Consider the following 17,040-nt stretch of genomic DNA (forward strand, 5'->3'; position numbering starts at 1 on the left):
GTGTTGTACAGCTTGCTTCTTCACCTTTGCCAAGTTGCAGAGCACAGTACCTTCGTCTTTAGCCTCTCTTCTCGTCTACATCTTAGCAAAAAGCTTTTCCAATCTGTCTGGCAAGGAGAAATTGTGCCAGCACAGAAAACATCTCCCATCGTGTTCTAGAGGCTGCACGGAGGTCTGCCGAGTGTTTTGCAAGAAGAGAAAGAAAGTTGCCCAAAACAGCTTCCAATCGAATATTCATGTGAATAGAAAAGGTAGGAGAGTGGTCAGGTACTGTTTTCTCTCAGTTGGCAAGCTGCACACACAATGGAACGGTTGTACAGCTTGCTTCTTCACCTTTGCCATGCTGCCGCTCTCTCCGGCTCCCAGAGGCGAAGAAGCGGCTTCTTCGCGCAAAGACGATTCTGCCGCTCACAGTGCTCTGCGGTGTGCGCATTCTGCCGAAAGACGCCCGGGAGCAGAGCTTAGCCTTTCAGAGCACCGTACCTTCGTCTTTAGCCTCTCTTCTCGTCTACATGTTAGCAAAAAGCTTTTCCACTCTGTCTGGCAAGGACAAACTGTGCCAGCACACAAAACATCTCCCATCGTGTTCTAGAGGCTGCACGGAGGTCTGCCGAGTGTTTTGCAAGAAGAGAAAGAAAGTTGTCCAAAACAGCTTCCAATCGAATATTCATGTGAATAGAAAAGGCAGTAGAGTGGTCAGGTATAGTTTTCTTAAAGTTGGCAAGCTGCAAACACAATGGCAGTGTTGTACAGCTTGCTTCTTCACCTTTGCCAAGCTGCAGAGCACAGTACCTTCGTCTTTAGCCTCTCTTCTCGTCTACATCTTAGCAAAAAGCTTTTCCACTCTGTCTGGCAAGGAGAAACTGTGCCAGCACAGAAAGCATCTCCCATCGTGTTCTAGAGGCTGCACGGAGGTCTGCCGAGTGTTTTGCAAGAAGAGAATGAAAGTTGTCCAAAACAGCTTCCAATCGAATATTCATGTGAATAGAAAAGGCAGGAGAGTGGTCAGGTACTGTTTTCTCTCAGTTGGCAAGCTGCACACACAATGGCAGTGTTGTACAGCTTGCTTCTTCAACTTTGCCAAGCTGCAGAGCACAGTACCTTCGTCTTTAGCCTCTCTTCTCGTCTACATCTTAGCAAAAAGCTTTTCCACTCTGTCTGGCAAGGAGAAACTGTGCCAGCACACAAAACATCTCCCATCGTGTTCTAGAGGCTGCACGGAGGTCTGCCGAGTGTTTTGCAAGAAGAGAAAGAAAGTTGTCCAAAACAGCTTCCAAACGAATGTTCATGTGAATAGAACAGGCAGGAGAGTGGTCAGGTACTCTTTTCTCTCAGTTGGCAAGCTGCACACACAATCGCAGTGTTGTACAGCTTGCTTCTACACCTTTTACATTCTGCCGCTCTCTCCGGCTGCCGGAGGCGAAGACGCGGCTTCTTCGCGCAAAGACGATTCTGCCGCTCACAGTGCTCTGCGGTGTGCGCCTTCTGCCGAAAGACGCCCGGGTGCAGAGCTTAGCCTTGCAGAGCACCGTACCTTCGTCTTTAGCCTCTCTTCTCGTCTACATCTTAGCAAAAAGCTTTTCCACTCTGTCTGGCAAGGAGAAACTGTGCCAGCACACAAAACATCTCCCATCGTGTTCTAGAGGCTGCACGGATGTCTGCCGAGTGTTTTGCAAGAAGAGAAAGAAAGTTGTCCAAAACAGCTTCCAATCGAATATTCATGTGAATAGAAAAGGCAGGAGAGTGGTCAGGTATAGTTTTCTTAAAGTTGGCAAGCTGCAAACGCAATGGCAGTGTTGTACAGCTTGCTTCTTCACCTTTGCCAAGCTGCAGAGAACAGTACCTTCGTCTTTAGCCTCTCTTCTCGTCTACATCTTAGCAAAAAGCTTTTCCAATCTGTCTGGCAAGGAGAAACTGTGCCAGCACAGAAAGCATCTCCCATCGTGTTCTAGAGGCTGCACGGAGGTCTGCCGAGTGTTTTGCAAGAAGAGAATTAAAGTTGTCCAAAACAGCTTCCAATCGAATATTCATGTGAATAGAAAAGGCAGGAGAGTTGTCAGGTACTGTTTTCTCTCAGTTGGCAAGCTGCACACACAATGGCAGTGTTGTACAGCTTGCTTCTTCACCTTTGCCAAGCTGCAGAGCACAGTACCTTCGTCTTTAGCCTCTCTTCTCGTCTACATCTCAGCAAAAAGCTTTTCAACTCTGTCTGGCAAGGAGAAGTTGTGCCAGCACAGAAAACATCTCCGATCATGTTCTACAGGCTGCATGGAGGTCTGCCGAGAGTTTTGCAAGAAGAGAAAGAAAGTTTTCCAAAACAGCTTCCAATCGAATATTCATGTGAATAGAAAAGGCAGGAGAGTGGTCAGGTACTGTTTTCTCTCAGTTGGCAAGCTGCACACACAATGGCAGTGTTATACAGCATGCTTCTTCACCTTTGCCAAGCTGCAGAGCACAGTACCTTCGTCTTTAGCCTCTCTTCTCGTCTACATCTTAGCAAAAAGCTTTTCCACTCTGTCTGGCAAGGAGAAACTGTGCCAGCACATAAAACATCTCCCATCGTGTTCTAGAAGTCGCACGGAGGTCTGCCGAGTGTTTTGCAAGAAGAGAAAGAAAGTTGTCCAAAACAGCTTCCAATCGAATATTCATGTGAATAGAAAAGGCAGGAGAGTGGTCAGGTACTGTTTTCTCTCAGTTGGCAAGCTGCGCACACAATGGCAGTGTTGTACAGCTTGCTTCTACACCTTTGCCAAGCTGCCGCTCTCTCCGGCTCCCGGAGGCGAAGAAGCGTCTTCTTCGAGCAAAGACGATTCTGCCGCTCACAGTGCTCTGCGGTGTGCGCCTTCTGCCGAAAGACGCCCGGGAGCAGAGCTTAGCTCTGCAGAGCACCGTAACTTCGTCTTTAGCCTCTCTTCTCGTCTACATGTTAGCAAAAAGCTTTTCCACTCTGTCTGGCAAGGACAAACTGTGCCAGCACACAAATCATCTCCCATCGTGTTCTAGAGGCTGCACGGAGGTCTGCCGAGTGTTTTGCAAGAAGAGAAAGAAAGTTGTCCAAAACAGCTTCCAATCGAATATTCATGTGAATAGAAAAGGCAGGAGAGTGGTCAGGTACTGTTTTCTCTCAGTTGGCAAGCTGCACACACAATCGCAGTGTTGTACAGCTTGCTTCTTCACCTTTGCCAAGCTGCAGAGCACAGTACCTTCGTCTTTAGCCTCTCTTCTCGTCTACATCTTAGCAAAAAGCTTTTCCGCTCTGGCTGGCAAAGAGAAACTGTGCCAGCACAAAAAATATTTCCCATCGTGTTCTAGAGGCTGCACGGAGGTCTGCCGAGTGTTTTGCAAGAGGAGAAAGAAAGTTGTCCAAAACAGCTTCCAATTAAATATTCATGTGAATAGAAAAGGCAGGAGAGTGGTCAGGTACTGTTTTCTCTCAGTTGGCAAGCTGCACACACAATGGCACTGTTGTACAGCTTGCTTCTTCACCTTTGCCAAGCTGCAGAGCACAGTACCTTCGTCTTTAGCCTCTCTTCTCCTCTACATCTTAGCAAAAAGCTTTTCCACTCTGTCTGGCAAGGAGAAACTGTGCCAGCACACAAAACATCTCCCATCGTGTTCTAGAAGTTGCACGGAGGTCTGCCGAGTGTTTTGCAAGAAGAGAAAGAAAGTTGTCCAAAACAGCTTCCAATCGAATATTCATGTGAATAGAAAAGGCAGGAGAGTGGTCAGGTACTGTTTTCTCTCAGTTGGCAAGCTGCGCACACAATGGCAGTGTTGTACAGCTTGCTTCTACACCTTTGCCAAGCTGCCGCTCTCTCCGGCTCCCGGAGGCGAAGAAGCGGCTTCTTTGCGCAAAGACGATTCTGCCGCTCACAGTGCTCTGCGGTGTGCGACTTCTGCCGAAAGACCCCCGGGAGCAGAGCTTAGCCCTACAGAGCACCGTACCTTCGTCTTTAGCCTCTCTTCTCGTCTACATCTTAGCAAAAAGCTTTTCCACTCTGTCTGGCAAGGAGAAACTGTGCCAGCACACAAAACATCTCCCATCGTGTTCTAGAGCTTGCACGGAGGTCTGCCGAGTGTTTTGCAAGAAGAGAAAGAAAGTTGTCCAAAACAGCTTCCAATCGAATATTCATGTGAATAGAAAATGCAGGAGAGTGGTCAGGTACTGTTTTCTCTCAGTTGGCAAGCTGCACACACAATGGCAGTGTTGTACAGCTTGCATCTTCACCTTTGCCAAGCTGCAGAGCACAGTACCTTCGTCTTTAGCCTCTCTTCTCGACCACAACTTAGCAAAAAGCTTTTCCACTCTGTCTGGAAAGGAGAAACTGTGCCAGCACAAAAAACATCCCCCATCGTGTTCTAGAGGCTGCATGGAGGTCTGCCGAGTGTTTTGCAAGAAGAGAAAGAAAGTTGTCCAAAACAGCTTCCAATCGAATATTCATGTGAATAGAAAAGGCAGGAGAGTGGTCAGGTACTGTTTTCTGTCATTTGGCAAGCTGCACACACAATGGCACTGTTGTACAGCTTGCTTCTTCACCTTTGCCAAGCTGCAGAGAACAGTACCTTCGTCTTTAGCCTCTCTTCTCGTCTACATCTTAGCAAAAAGCTTTTCCACTCTGTCTGGCAAGGAGAAACTGTACCAGCACAGAAAACATCTACCATCATGTTCTACAGGTTGCATGGAGGTCTGCCGAGTGTTTTGCAAGAAGAGAAAGAAAGTTGTCCAAAACAGCTTCCAATCGAATATTCATGTGACTAGAAAAGGCAGGAGAGTGGTCAGGTACTGTTTTCTCTCAGTTGGCAAGCTGCACACACAATGGCAGTGTTATACAGCATGCTTCTTCACCTTTGCCAAGCTGGAGAGCACAGTACCTTCGTCTTTAGCCTCTCTTCTCGTCTACATCTTAGCAAAAAGCTTTTCCACTCTGTCTGGCAAGGAGAAACTGTGCCAGCACACAAAACATCTCCCATCGTGTTCTAGAGGCTGCACGGAGGTCTGCCGAGTGTTTTGCAAGAAGAGAAAGAAAGTTGTCCAAAACAGCTTCCAATCGAATATTCATGTGAATAGAAAAGGCAGGAGAGTGGTCAGGTACTGTTTTCTCTCAGTTGGCAAGCTGCGCACACAATGGCAGTGTTGTACAGCTTGCTTCTACACCTTTGCCAAGCTGCCGCTCTCTCCGGCTCCCGGAGGCGAAGAAGCGGCTTCTTCGCGCAAAGATGATTCTGCCGCTCACAGTGCTCTGCGGTGTGCGCCTTCTGCCGAAAGACGGCCGTGAGCAGAGCTTAGCTCTGCAGAGCACCGTACCTTCGTCTTTAGCCTCTTTTCTCGTCTACATCATAGCAAAAAGCTTTTCCACTCTGTCTGGCAAGGAGAAACTGTGCCAGCACACAAAACATCTCCCATCGTGTTCTAGAGGCTTCACGGAGGTCTGCCGAGTGTTTTGCAAGAAGAGAAAGAAAGTTGTCCAAAACAGATTCCAATCGAATATTCATGTGAATAGAAAAGGCAGGAGAGTGGTCAGGTACTGTTTTCTCTCAGTTGGCAAGCTGCACACACAATGGCAGTGTTGTACAGCTTGCATCTTCACCTTTGCCAAGCTGCAGAGCACAGTACCTTCGTCTTTAGCCTCTCTTCTCGACCAAAACTTAGCAAAAAGCTTTTCCACTCTGTCTGGAAAGGAGAAACTGTGCCAGCACACAAAACATCCCCCATCGTGTTCTAGAGGCTGCACGGAGGTCTGCCGAGTGTTTTGCAAGAAGAGAAAGAAAGTTGTCCAAAACAGCTTCCAATCGAATATTCATGTGAATAGAAAAGGCAGGAGAGTGGTCAGGTACTGTTTTCTCTCATTTGGCAAGCTGCACACACAATGGCACTGTTGTACAGCTTGCTTCTTCACCTTTGCCAAGCTGCAGAGAACAGTACCTTCGTCTTTAGCCTCTCTTCTCGTCTACATCTTAGCAAAAAGCTTTTCCACTCTGTCTGGCAAGGAGAAACTGTGCCAGCACAGAAAACATCTACCATCATGTTCTACAGGTTGCATGGAGGTCTGCCGAGTGTTTTGCAAGAAGAGAAAGAAAGTTGTCCAAAACAGCTTCGAATCGAATATTCATGTGACTAGAAAATGCAGGAGAGTGGTCAGGTACTGTTTTCTCTCAGTTGGCAAGCTGCACACACAATGGCAGTGTTATACAGCATGCTTCTTCACCTTTGCCAAGCTGGAGAGCACAGTACCTTCGTCTTTAGCCTCTCTTCTCGTCTACATCTTAGCCAAAAGCTTTTCCACTCTGTCTGGCAAGGAGAAACTGTGCCAGCACATAAAACATCTCCCATCGTGTTCTAGAAGTCGCACGGAGGTCTGCCGAGTGTTTTGCAAGAAGAGAATGAAAGTTGTCCAAAAACAGCTTCCAATCGAATATTCATGTGAATAGAAAAGGCAGGAGAGTGGTCAGGTACTGTTTTCTCTCAGTTGGCAAGCTGCGCACACAATGGCAGTGTTGTACAGCTTGCTTCTACACCTTGGCCAAACTGCCGCTCTCTCGGGCTCCCGGAGGCGAAGAAGCGGCTTCTTCGAGCAAAGACGATTCTGCCGCTCACAGTGCTCTGCGGTGTGCGCCTTCTGCCGAAAGAGGCCCGGGAGCAGAGCTTAGCTCTGCAGAGCAGCGTACCTTCGTCTTTAGCCTCTCTTCTCGTCTACATCTTAGCAAAAAGCTTTTCCAGGCTGGCTGGCAAGGAGAAACTGTGCCAGCACACAAAACATCTCCCATCGTGTTCTAGAGGCTGCACGGAGGTCTGCCGAGTGTTTTGCAAGAAGAGAAAGAAAGTTGTCCAAAACAGCTTCCAATCGAATATTCATGTGAATAGAAAAGGCAGGAGAGTGGTCAGGTACTGTTTTCTCTCAGTTGGCAAGCTGCGCACACAATGGCAGTGTTGTACAGCTTGCTTCTACACCTTTGCCAAGCTGCCGCTCTCTCCGGCTCCCGGAGGCGAAGAAGCGGCTTCTACGCGCAAAGACGATTCTGCCGCTCACAGTGCTCTGCGGTGTGCGCCTTCTGCCGAAAGACGGCCGTGAGCAGAGCTTAGCTCTGCAGAGCACCGTAACTTCGTCTTTAGCCTCTTTTCTCGTCTACATCTTAGCAAAAAGCTTTTCCACTCTGTCTGGCAAGGAGAAACTGTGCCAGTACACAAAACATCTCCCATCGTGTTCTAGAGGCTGCACGGAGGTCTGCCGAGTGTTTTGCAAGAAGAGAAAGAAAGTTGTCCAAAACAGATTCCAATCGAATATTCATGTGAATAGAAAAGGCAGGAGAGTGGTCAGGTACTGTTTTCTCTCAGTTGGCAAGCTGCACACACAATGGCACTGTTGTACAGCTTGCTTCTTCACCTTTGCCAAGCTGCAGAGCACAGTACCTTCGTCTTTAGCCTCTCTTCTCGTCTACATCTTAGCAAAAATCTTTTCCACTCTGTCTGGCAAGGAGAAACTGTGCCAGCACACAAAACATCTCCCATCGTGTTCTAGAGGCTTCACGGAGGTCAGCCGAGTGTTTTGCAAGAGGAGAAAGAAAGTTGTCCAAAACAGCTTCCAGTTAAATATTCATGTGAATAGAAAAGGCAGGAGAGTGGTCAGGTACTGTTTTCTCTCAGTTGGCAAGCTGCGCACACAATGGCAGTGTTGTACAGCTTGCTTCTACACCTTTGCCAAGCTGCCGCTCTCTCCGGCTCCCGGAGGCGAAGAAGCGGCTTCTTCGCGCAAAGGCGATTCTGCCGCTCACAGTGCTCTGCGGTGTGCGACTTCTGCCGAAAGACGGCCGTGAGCAGAGCTTAGCTCTGCAGAGCACCGTAGCTTCGTCTTTAGCCTCTCTTCTCGTCTACATCTTAGCAAAAAGCTTTTCCACTCTGTCTGGCAAGGAGAAACTGTGCCAGCACACAAAACATCTCCCATCGTGTTCTAGAGGCTGCATGGAGGTCTGCCGAGTGTTTTGCAAGAAGAGAAAGAAAGTTGTCCAAAACAGCTTCCAATCGAATATTCATGAGACTCGAAAAGGCAGGAGAGTGGTCAGGTACTGTTTTCTCTCAGTTGGCAAGCTGCACACACAATGGCACTGTTGTACAGCTTGCTTCTTCAACTTTGCCAAGCTGCAGAGCACAGTACCTTCGTCTTTAGCCTCTCTTCTCGTCTACATCTTAGCAAAAAGCTTTTCCACTCTGTCTGGCAAGGAGAAACTGTGCCAGCACACAAAACATCTCCCATTGTGTTCTAGAAGTTGCACGGAGGTCTGCCGAGTGTTTTGCAAGAAGAGAAAGAAAGTTGTCCAAAACAGCTTCCAATCGAATATTCATGTGAATAGAAAAGGCAGGAGAGTGGTCAGGTAATGTTTTCTCTCACTTGGCAAGCTGCGCACACAATGGCAGTGTTGTACAGCTTGCTTCTACACCTTTGCCAAGCTGCCGCTCTCTCCGGCTCCCGGAGGCGAAGAAGCGGCTTCTTCGCGCAAAGAAGATTCTGCCGCTCACAGTGCTCTGCGGTGTGCGACTTCTGCCGAAAGACGCCCGGGAGCAGAGCTTAGCCCTGCAGACCACCGTACCATCGTCTTTAGCCTCTCTTCTCGTCTACATCTTAGCAAAAAGCTTTTCCACTCTGTCTGGCAAGGAGAAACTGTGCCAGCACACAAAACATCTCCCATCGTGTTCTAGAGCTTGCACGGAGGTCTGCCGAGTGTTTTGCAAGAAGAGAAAGAAAGTTGTCCAAAACAGCTTCCAATCGAATATTCATGTGAATAGAAAAGGCAGGAGAGTGGTCAGGTACTGTTTTTTCTCAGTTGGGAAGCTGCACACACAATGGCAGTGTTGTACAGCTTGCTTCTACACCTTTGCCAAGCTGCCGCTCTCTCCGGCTCCCGGAGGCGAAGAAGCGGCTTCTTCGCGCAAAGACGATTCTGCCGCTCACAGTGCTCTGCGGTGTGCGCCTTCTGCCGAAAGACGGCCGTGAGCAGAGCTTAGCTCTGCAGAGCACCGTAGCTTCGTTTTTAGCCTCTCTTCTCGTCTACATCTTAGCAAAAAGCTTTTCAACTCTGTCTGGCAAGGAGAAACTGTGCCAGCACACAAAACATCTCCCATCGTGTTCTAGAAGTTGCACGGAGGTCTGCCGAGTGTTTTGCAAGAAGAGAAAGAAAGTTGTCCAAAACAGCTTCCAATCGAATATTCATGTGAATAGAAAAGGCAGGAGAGTGGTCAGGTACTGTTTTCTCTCAGTTGGCAAGCTGCGCACACAATGGCAGTGTTGTACAGCTTGCTTCTACACCTTTGCCAAGCTGCCGCTCTCTCCGGCTCCCGGAGGCGAAGAAGCGGCTTCTTCGCGCAAAGACGATTCTGCCGCTCACAGTGCTCTGCGGTGTGCGACTTCTGCCGAAAGACGGCCGTGAGCAGAGCTTAGCTCTGCAGAGCACCGTAGCTTCGTCTTTAGCCTCTCTTCTCGTCTACATCTTAGCAAAAAGCTTTTCCACTCTGTCTGGCAAGGAGAAACTGTGCCAGCACACAAAACATCTCCCATCGTGTTCTAGAGGCTGCATGGAGGTCTGCCGAGTGTTTTGCAAGAAGAGAAAGAAAGTTGTCCAAAACAGCTTCCAATCGAATATTCATGTGACGAGAAAAGGCAGGAGAGTGGTCAGGTACTGTTTTCTCTCTGTTGGCAAGCTGCACACACAATGGCAGTGTTATACAGCATGCTTCTTCACCTTTGCCAAGCTGGAGAGCACAGTACCTTCGTCTTTAGCCTCTCTTCTCGTCTACATCTTAGCAAAAAGCTTTTCCACTCTGTCTGGCAAGGAGAAACTGTGCCAGCTCATAAAACATATCCCATCGTGTTCTAGAAGTCGCACGGAGGTCTGCCGAGTGTTTTGCAAGAAGTGAAAGAAAGTTGTCCAAAACAGCTTCCAATCGAATATTCATGTGAATAGAAAAGGCAGGAGAGTGGTCAGGTACTGTTTTCTCTCAGTTGGCAAGCTGCGCACACAATGGCAGTGTTGTACAGCTTGCTTCTACACCTTTGCCAAACTGCCGCTCTCTCGGGCTCCCGGAGGCGAAGAAGCGGCTTCTTCGAGCAAAGACGATTCTGCCGCTCACAGTGCTCTGAGGTGTGCGCCTTCTGCCGAAAGACGCCCGGGAGCAGAGCATAGCTCTGCAGAGCACCGTACCTTCGTCTTTAGCCTCTCTTCTCGTCTACATGTTAGCAAAAAGCTTTTCCACTCTGTCTGGCAAGGAGAAACTGTGCCAGCACACAAAACATCTCCCATCGTGTTCTAGAAGTTGCACGGAGGTCTGCCGAGTGTTTTGCAAGAAGAGAAAGAAGGTTGTCCAAAACAGCTTCCAATCGAATATTCATGTGACTAGAAAAGGCAGGAGAGTGGTCAGGTACTGTTTTCTCTCAGTTGGCAAGCTGCACACACAATGGCAGTGTTATAGAGCATGCTTCTTCACCTTTGCCAAGCTGCAGAGCACAGTACCTTCGTCTTTAGCCTCTCTTCTCGTCTACATCTTAGCCAAAAGCTTTTCCACTCTGTCTGGCAAGGAGAAACTGTGCCAGCACATAAAACATCTCCCATCGTGTTCTAGAATTTGCACGGATGTCTGCCGAGTGTTTTGCAAGAAGAGAATGAAAGTTGTCCAAAAACAGCTTCCAATCGAATATTCATGTGAATAGAAAAGGCAGGAGAGTGGTCAGGTACTGTTTTCTCTCAGTTGGCAAGCTGCGCACACAATGGCAGTGTTGTACAGCTTGCTTCTACACCTTGGCCAAACTGCCGCTCTCTCGGGCTCCCGGAGGCGAAGAAGCGGCTTCTTCGAGCAAAGACGATTCTGCCGCTCACAGTGCTCTGCGGTGTGCGCCTTCTGCCGAAAGACGCCCGGGAGCAGAGCTTAGCTCTGCAGAGCACCGTACCTTCGTCTTTAGCCTCTCTTCTCGTCTACATCTTAGCAAAAAGCTTTTCCAGTCTGGCTGGCAAGGAGAAACTGTGCCAGCACACAAAACATCTCCCATCGTGTTCTAGAGGCTGCACGGAGGTCTGCCGAGTGTTTTGCAAGAAGAGAAAGAAAGTTGTCCAAAACAGCTTCCAATCGAATATTCATGTGAATAGAAAAGGCAGGAGAGTGGTCAGGTACTGTTTTCTCTCAGTTGGCAAGCTGCACACACAATGGCACTGTTGTACAGCTTGCTTCTTCACCTTTGCCCAGCTGCAGAGCACAGTACCTTCGTCTTTAGCCTCTCTTCTCGTCTACATCTTAGCAAAAAGCTTTTCCAATCTGTCTGGCAAGGAGAAACTGTGCCAGCACACAAAACATCTCCCATCGTGTTCTAGAGGCTGCACGGAGGTCAGCCGAGTGTTTTGCAAGAGGAGAAAGAAAGTTGTCCAAAACAGCTTCAAATTAAATATTCATGTGAATAGAAAAGGCAGGAGAGTGGTCAGGTACTGTTTTCTCTCAGTTGGCAAGCTGCACACACAATGGCACTGTTGTACAGCTTGCTTCTTCACCTTTGCCAAGCTGCAGAGCACAGTACCTTCGTCTTTAGCCTCTCTTCTCGTCTACATCTTAGCAAAAAGCTTTTCCACTCTGTCTGGCAAGGAGAAACTGTGCCAGCACACAAAACATCTCCCATCGTGTTCTAGAAGTTGCACGGAGGTCTGCCGAGTGTTTTGCAAGAAGAGAAAGAAAGTTGTCCAAAACAGCTTCCAATCGAATATTCATGTGAATAGAAAAGGCAGGAGAGTGGTCAGGTATTGTTTTCTCTCAGTTGGCAAGCTGCGCACACAATCGCAGTGTTGTACAGCTTGCTTCTACACCTTTGCCAAGCTGCCGCTCTCTCCGGCTCCCGGAGGCGAAGAAGCGGCTTCTTCGCGCAAAGACGATTCTGCCGCTCACAGTGCTCTGGGGTGTGCGCCTTCTGCCGAAAGACGGCCGTGAGCAGAGCTTAGCTCTGCAGAGCACCGTAACTTCGTCTTTAGCCTCTTTTCTCGTCTACATCTTAGCAAAAAGCTTTTCCACTCTGTCTGGCAAGGAGAAACTGTGCCAGCACACAAAACATCTCCCATCGTGTTCTAGAGCTTGCACGGAGGTCTGCCGAGTGTTTTGCAAGAAGAGAAAGAAAGTTGTCCAAAACAGCTTCCAATCGAATATTCATGTGAATAGAAAAGGCAGGAGAGTGGTCAGGTACTGTTTTCTCTCAGTTGGCAAGCTGCACACACAATGGCAGTGTTGTACAGCTTGCTTCTACACCTTTGCCAAGCTGCCGCTCTCTCCGGCTCCCGGAGGCGAAGAAGCGGCTTCTTCGCGCAAAGACGATTCTGCCGCTCACAGTGCTCTGCGGTGTGCGCCTTCTGCCGAAAGACGGCCGTGAGCAGAGCTTAGCTCTGCAGAGCACCGTAGCTTCGTCTTTAGCCTCTCTTCTCGTCTACATCTTAGCAAAAAGCTTTTCCACTCTGTCTGGCAAGGAGAAACTGTGCCAGCACACAAAACATCTCCCATCGTGTTCTAGAAGCTGCATGGAGGTCTGCCGAGTGTTTTGCAAGAAGAGAAAGAAAGTTGTCCAAAACAGCTTCCAATCGAATATTCATGAGACTAGAAAAGGCAGGAGAGTGGTCAGGTACTGTTTTCTCTCAGTTGGCAAGCTGCACACACAATGGCACTGTTGTACATCTTGCTTCTTCACCTTTGCCAAGCTGCAGAGCACAGTACCTTCGTCTGTAGCCTCTCTTCTCGTTTACATCTTAGCAAAAAGCTTTTCCACTCTGTCTGGCAAGGAGAAACTGTGCCAGCACACAAAACATCTCCCATCGTGTTCTAGAAGTTGCACGGAGGTCTGCCGAGTGTTTTGCAAGAAGAGAAAGAAAGTTGTCCAAAACAGCTTCCAATCGAATATTCATGTGAATAGAAAAGGCAGGAGAGTGGTCAGGTACTGTTTTCTCTCACTTGGCAAGCTGCGCACACAATGGCAGTGTTGTACAGCTTGCTTCTACACCTTTGCCAAGCTGCCGCTCTCTCCGGCTCCCGGAGGCGAAGAAGCGGCTTCTTCGCGCAAAGACGATTCTGCCGCTCACAGTGCTCTGCGGTGTGCGACTTCTGCCGAAAGACGCCCGGGAGCAGAGCTTAGCCCTGCAGACCACCGTACCATCGTCTTTAGCCTCTCTTCTCGTCTACATCTTAGCAAAAAGCTTTTCCACTCTGTCTGGCAAGGAGAAATTGTGCCAGCACACAAAACATCTCCCATCGTGTTCTAGAGCTTGCACGGAGGTCTGCCGAGTGTTTTGCAAGAAGAGAAAGAAAGTTGTCCAAAACAGCTTCCAATCGAATATTCATGTGAATAGAAAAGGCAGGAGAGTGGTCAGGTACTGTTTTCTCTCAGTTGGCAAGCTGCACACACAATGGCAGTGTTGTACAGCTTGCTTCTACACCTTTGCCAAGCTGCCGCTCTCTCCGGCTCCCGGAGGCGAAGAAGCTGCTTCTTCGCGCAAAGACGATTCTGCCGCTCACAGTGCTCTGCGGTGTGCGCCTTCTGCCGAAAGACGGCCGTGTGCAGAACTTAGCTCTGCAGAGCACCGTAGCTTCGTTTTTAGCCTCTCTTCTCGTCTACATCTTAGCAAAAAGCTTTTCCACTCTGTCTGGCAAGGAGAAACTGTGCCAGCACACAAAACATCTCCCATCATGTTCTAGAGGCTGCATGGAAGTCTGCCGAGTGTTTTGCAAGAAGAGAAAGAAAGTTGTCCAAAACAGCTTCCAATCGAATATTCATGTGACGAGAAAAGGCAGGAGAGTGGTCAGGTACTGTTTTTTCTCAGTTGGGAAGCTGCACACACAATGGCAGTGTTATACAGCATGCTTCTTCACCTTTGCCAAGCTGGAGAGCACAGTACCTTCGTCTTTAGCCTCTCTTCTCGTCTACATCTTAGCCAAAAGCTTTTCCACTCTGTCTGGCAAGGAGAAACTGTGCCAGCTCATAAAACATCTCCCATCGTGTTCTAGATGTCGCACGGAGGTCTGCCGAGTGTTTTGCAAGAAGTGAAAGAAAGTTGTCCAAAACAGCTTCCAATCGAATATTCATGTGAATAGAAAAGGCAGGAGAGTGGTCAGGTACTGTTTTCTCTCAGTTGGCAAGCTGCACACACAATGGCAGTGTTGTACAGCTTGCTTCTTCACCTTTGCCCAGCTGCAGAGCACAGTACCTTCGTTTTTAGCCTCTCTTCTCGTCTACATCTTAGCAAAAAGCTTTTCCACTCTGTCTGGCAAGGAGAAACTGTGCCAGCACACAAAACATCTCCCATCGTGTTCTAGAGGCTGCACGGAGGTCAGCCGAGTGTTTTGCAAGAGGAGAAAGAAAGTTGTCCAAAACAGCTTCCAATTAAATATTCATGTGAATAGAAAAGGCAGGAGAGTGGTCAGGTACTGTTTTCTCTCAGTTGGCAAGCTGCACACACAATGGCACTGTTGTACAGCTTGCTTCTTCACCTTTGCCAAGCTGCAGAGCACAGTACCTTCGTCTTTAGCCTCTCTTCTCGTCTACATCTTAGCAAAAAGCTTTTCCACTCTGTCTGGCAAGGAGAAACTGTGCCAGCACACAAAACATCTCCCATCGTGTTCTAGAAGTTGCACGGAGGTCTGCCGAGTGTTTTGCAAGAAGAGAAAGAAAGTTGTCCAAAACAGCTTCCAATCGAATATTCATGTGAATAGAAAAGGCAGGAGAGTGGTCAGGTACTGTTTTCTCTCAGTTGGCAAGCTGCGCACACAATCGCAGTGTTGTACAGCTTGCTTCTACACCTTTGCCAAGCTGCCGCTCTCTCCGGCTCCCGGAGGCGAAGAAGCGGCTTCTTCGCGCAAAGACGATTCTGCCGCTCACAGTGCTCTGCGGTGTGCGACTTCTGCCGAAAGACGCCCGGGAGCAGAGCTTAGCCCTGCAGAGCACCGTACCATCGTCTTTAGCCTCTCTTCTCATCTACATCTTAGCAAAAAGCTTTTCCACTCTGTCTGGCAAGGAGAAACTGTGCCAGCACACAAAACATCTCCCATCGTGTTCTAGAGCTTGCACGGAGGTCTGCCGAGTGTTTTGCAAGAAGAGAAAGAAAGTTGTCCAAAACAGCTTCCAATCCAATATTCATGTGAATAGAAAAGGCAGGAGAGTGGTCAGGTCCTGTTTTCTCTCAGTTGGCAAGCTGCACACACAATGGCAGTGTTGTACAGCTTGCTTCTACACCTTTGCCAAGCTGCCGCTCTCTCAGGCTCCCGGAGGCGAAGAAGCGGCTTCTTCGCGCAAAGACGATTCTGCCGCTCACAGTGCTCTGCGGTGTGCGCCTTCTGCCGAAAGACGGCCGTGAGCAGAGCTTAGCTCTGCAGAGCACCGTAGCTTCGTCTTTAGCCTCTCTTCTCGTCTACATCTTAGCAAAAAGCTTTTCCACTCTGTCTGGCAAGGAGAAACTGTGCCAGCACACAAAACATCTCCCATCGTGTTCTAGAAGCTGCATGGAGGTCTGCCGAGTGTTTTGCAAGAAGAGAAAGAAAGTTGTCCAAAACAGCTTCCAATCGAATATTCATGAGACTAGAAAAGGCAGGAGAGTGGTCAGGTACTGTTTTCTCTCAGTTGGCAAGCTGCACACACAATGGCACTGTTGTACAGCTTGCTTCTTCACCTTTGCCAAGCTGCAGAACACAGTACCTTCGTCTTTAGCCTCTCTTCTCGTTTACATCTTAGCAAAAAGCTTTTCCACTCTGTCTGGCAAGGAGAAACTGTGCCAGCACACAAAACATCTCCCATCGTGTTCTAGAAGTTGCACGGAGGTCTGCCGAGTGTTTTGCAAGAAGAGAAAGAAAGTTGTCCAAAACAGCTTCCAATCGAATATTCATGTGAATAGAAAAGGCAGGAGAGTGGTCAGGTACTGTTTTCTCTCACTTGGCAAGCTGCGCACACAATGGCAGTGTTGTACAGCTTGCTTCTACACCTTTGCCAAGCTGCCGCTCTCTCCGGCTCCCGGAGGCGAAGAAGCGGCTTCTTCGCGCAAAGACGATTCTGCCGCTCACAGTGCTCTGCGGTGTGCGACTTCTGCCGAAAGACGCCCGGGAGCAGAGCTTAGCCCTGCAGACCACCGTACCATCGTCTTTAGCCTCTCTTCTCGTCTACATCTTAGCAAAAAGCTTTTCCACTCTGTCTGGCAAGGAGAAATTATGCCAGCACACAAAACATCTCCCATCGTGTTCTAGAGCTTGCACGGAGGTCTGCCGAGTGTTTTGCAAGAAGAGAAAGAAAGTTGTCCAAAACAGCTTCCAATCGAATATTCATGTGAATAGAAAAGGCAGGAGAGTGGTCAGGTACTGTTTTCTCTCAGTTGGCAAGCTGCACACACAATGGCAGTGTTGTACAGCTTGCTTCTACACCTTTGCCAAGCTGCCGCTCTCTCCGGCTCCCGGAGGCGAAGAAGCGGCTTCTTCGCGCAAAGACGATTCTGCCGCTCACAGTGCTCTGCGGTGTGCGCCTTCTGCCGAAAGACGGCCGTGTGCAGAACTTAGCTCTGCAGAGCACCGTAGCTTCGTTTTTAGCCTCTCTTCTCGTCTACATCTTAGCAAAAAGCTTTTCCACTCTGTCTGGCAAGGAGAAACTGTGCCAGCACACAAAACATCTCCCATCATGTTCTAGAGGCTGCATGGAGGTCTGCCGAGTGTTTTGCAAGAAGAGAAAGAAAGTTGTCCAAAACAGCTTCCAATCGAATATTCATGTGACGAGAAAAGGCAGGAGAGTGGTCAGGTACTGTTTTTTCTCAGTTGGGAAGCTGCACACACAATGGCAGTGTTATACAGCATGCTTCTTCACCTTTGCCAAGCTGGAGAGCACAGTACCTTCGTCTTTAGCCTCTCTTCTCGTCTACATCTTAGCCAAAAGCTTTTCCACTCTGTCTGGCAAGGAGAAACTGTGCCAGCTCATAAAACATCTCCCATCGTGTTCTAGATGTCGCACGGAGGTCTGCCGAGTGTTTTGCAAGAAGTGAAAGAAAGTTGTCCAAAACAGC

Source organism: Melozone crissalis, unplaced genomic scaffold, assembly GCF_028551555.1.
Source record: "Melozone crissalis strain CALT ecotype California unplaced genomic scaffold, PUWL_Pcris_2 ptg000019l_1, whole genome shotgun sequence".
NCBI lineage: Eukaryota > Metazoa > Chordata > Aves > Passeriformes > Passerellidae > Melozone > Melozone crissalis.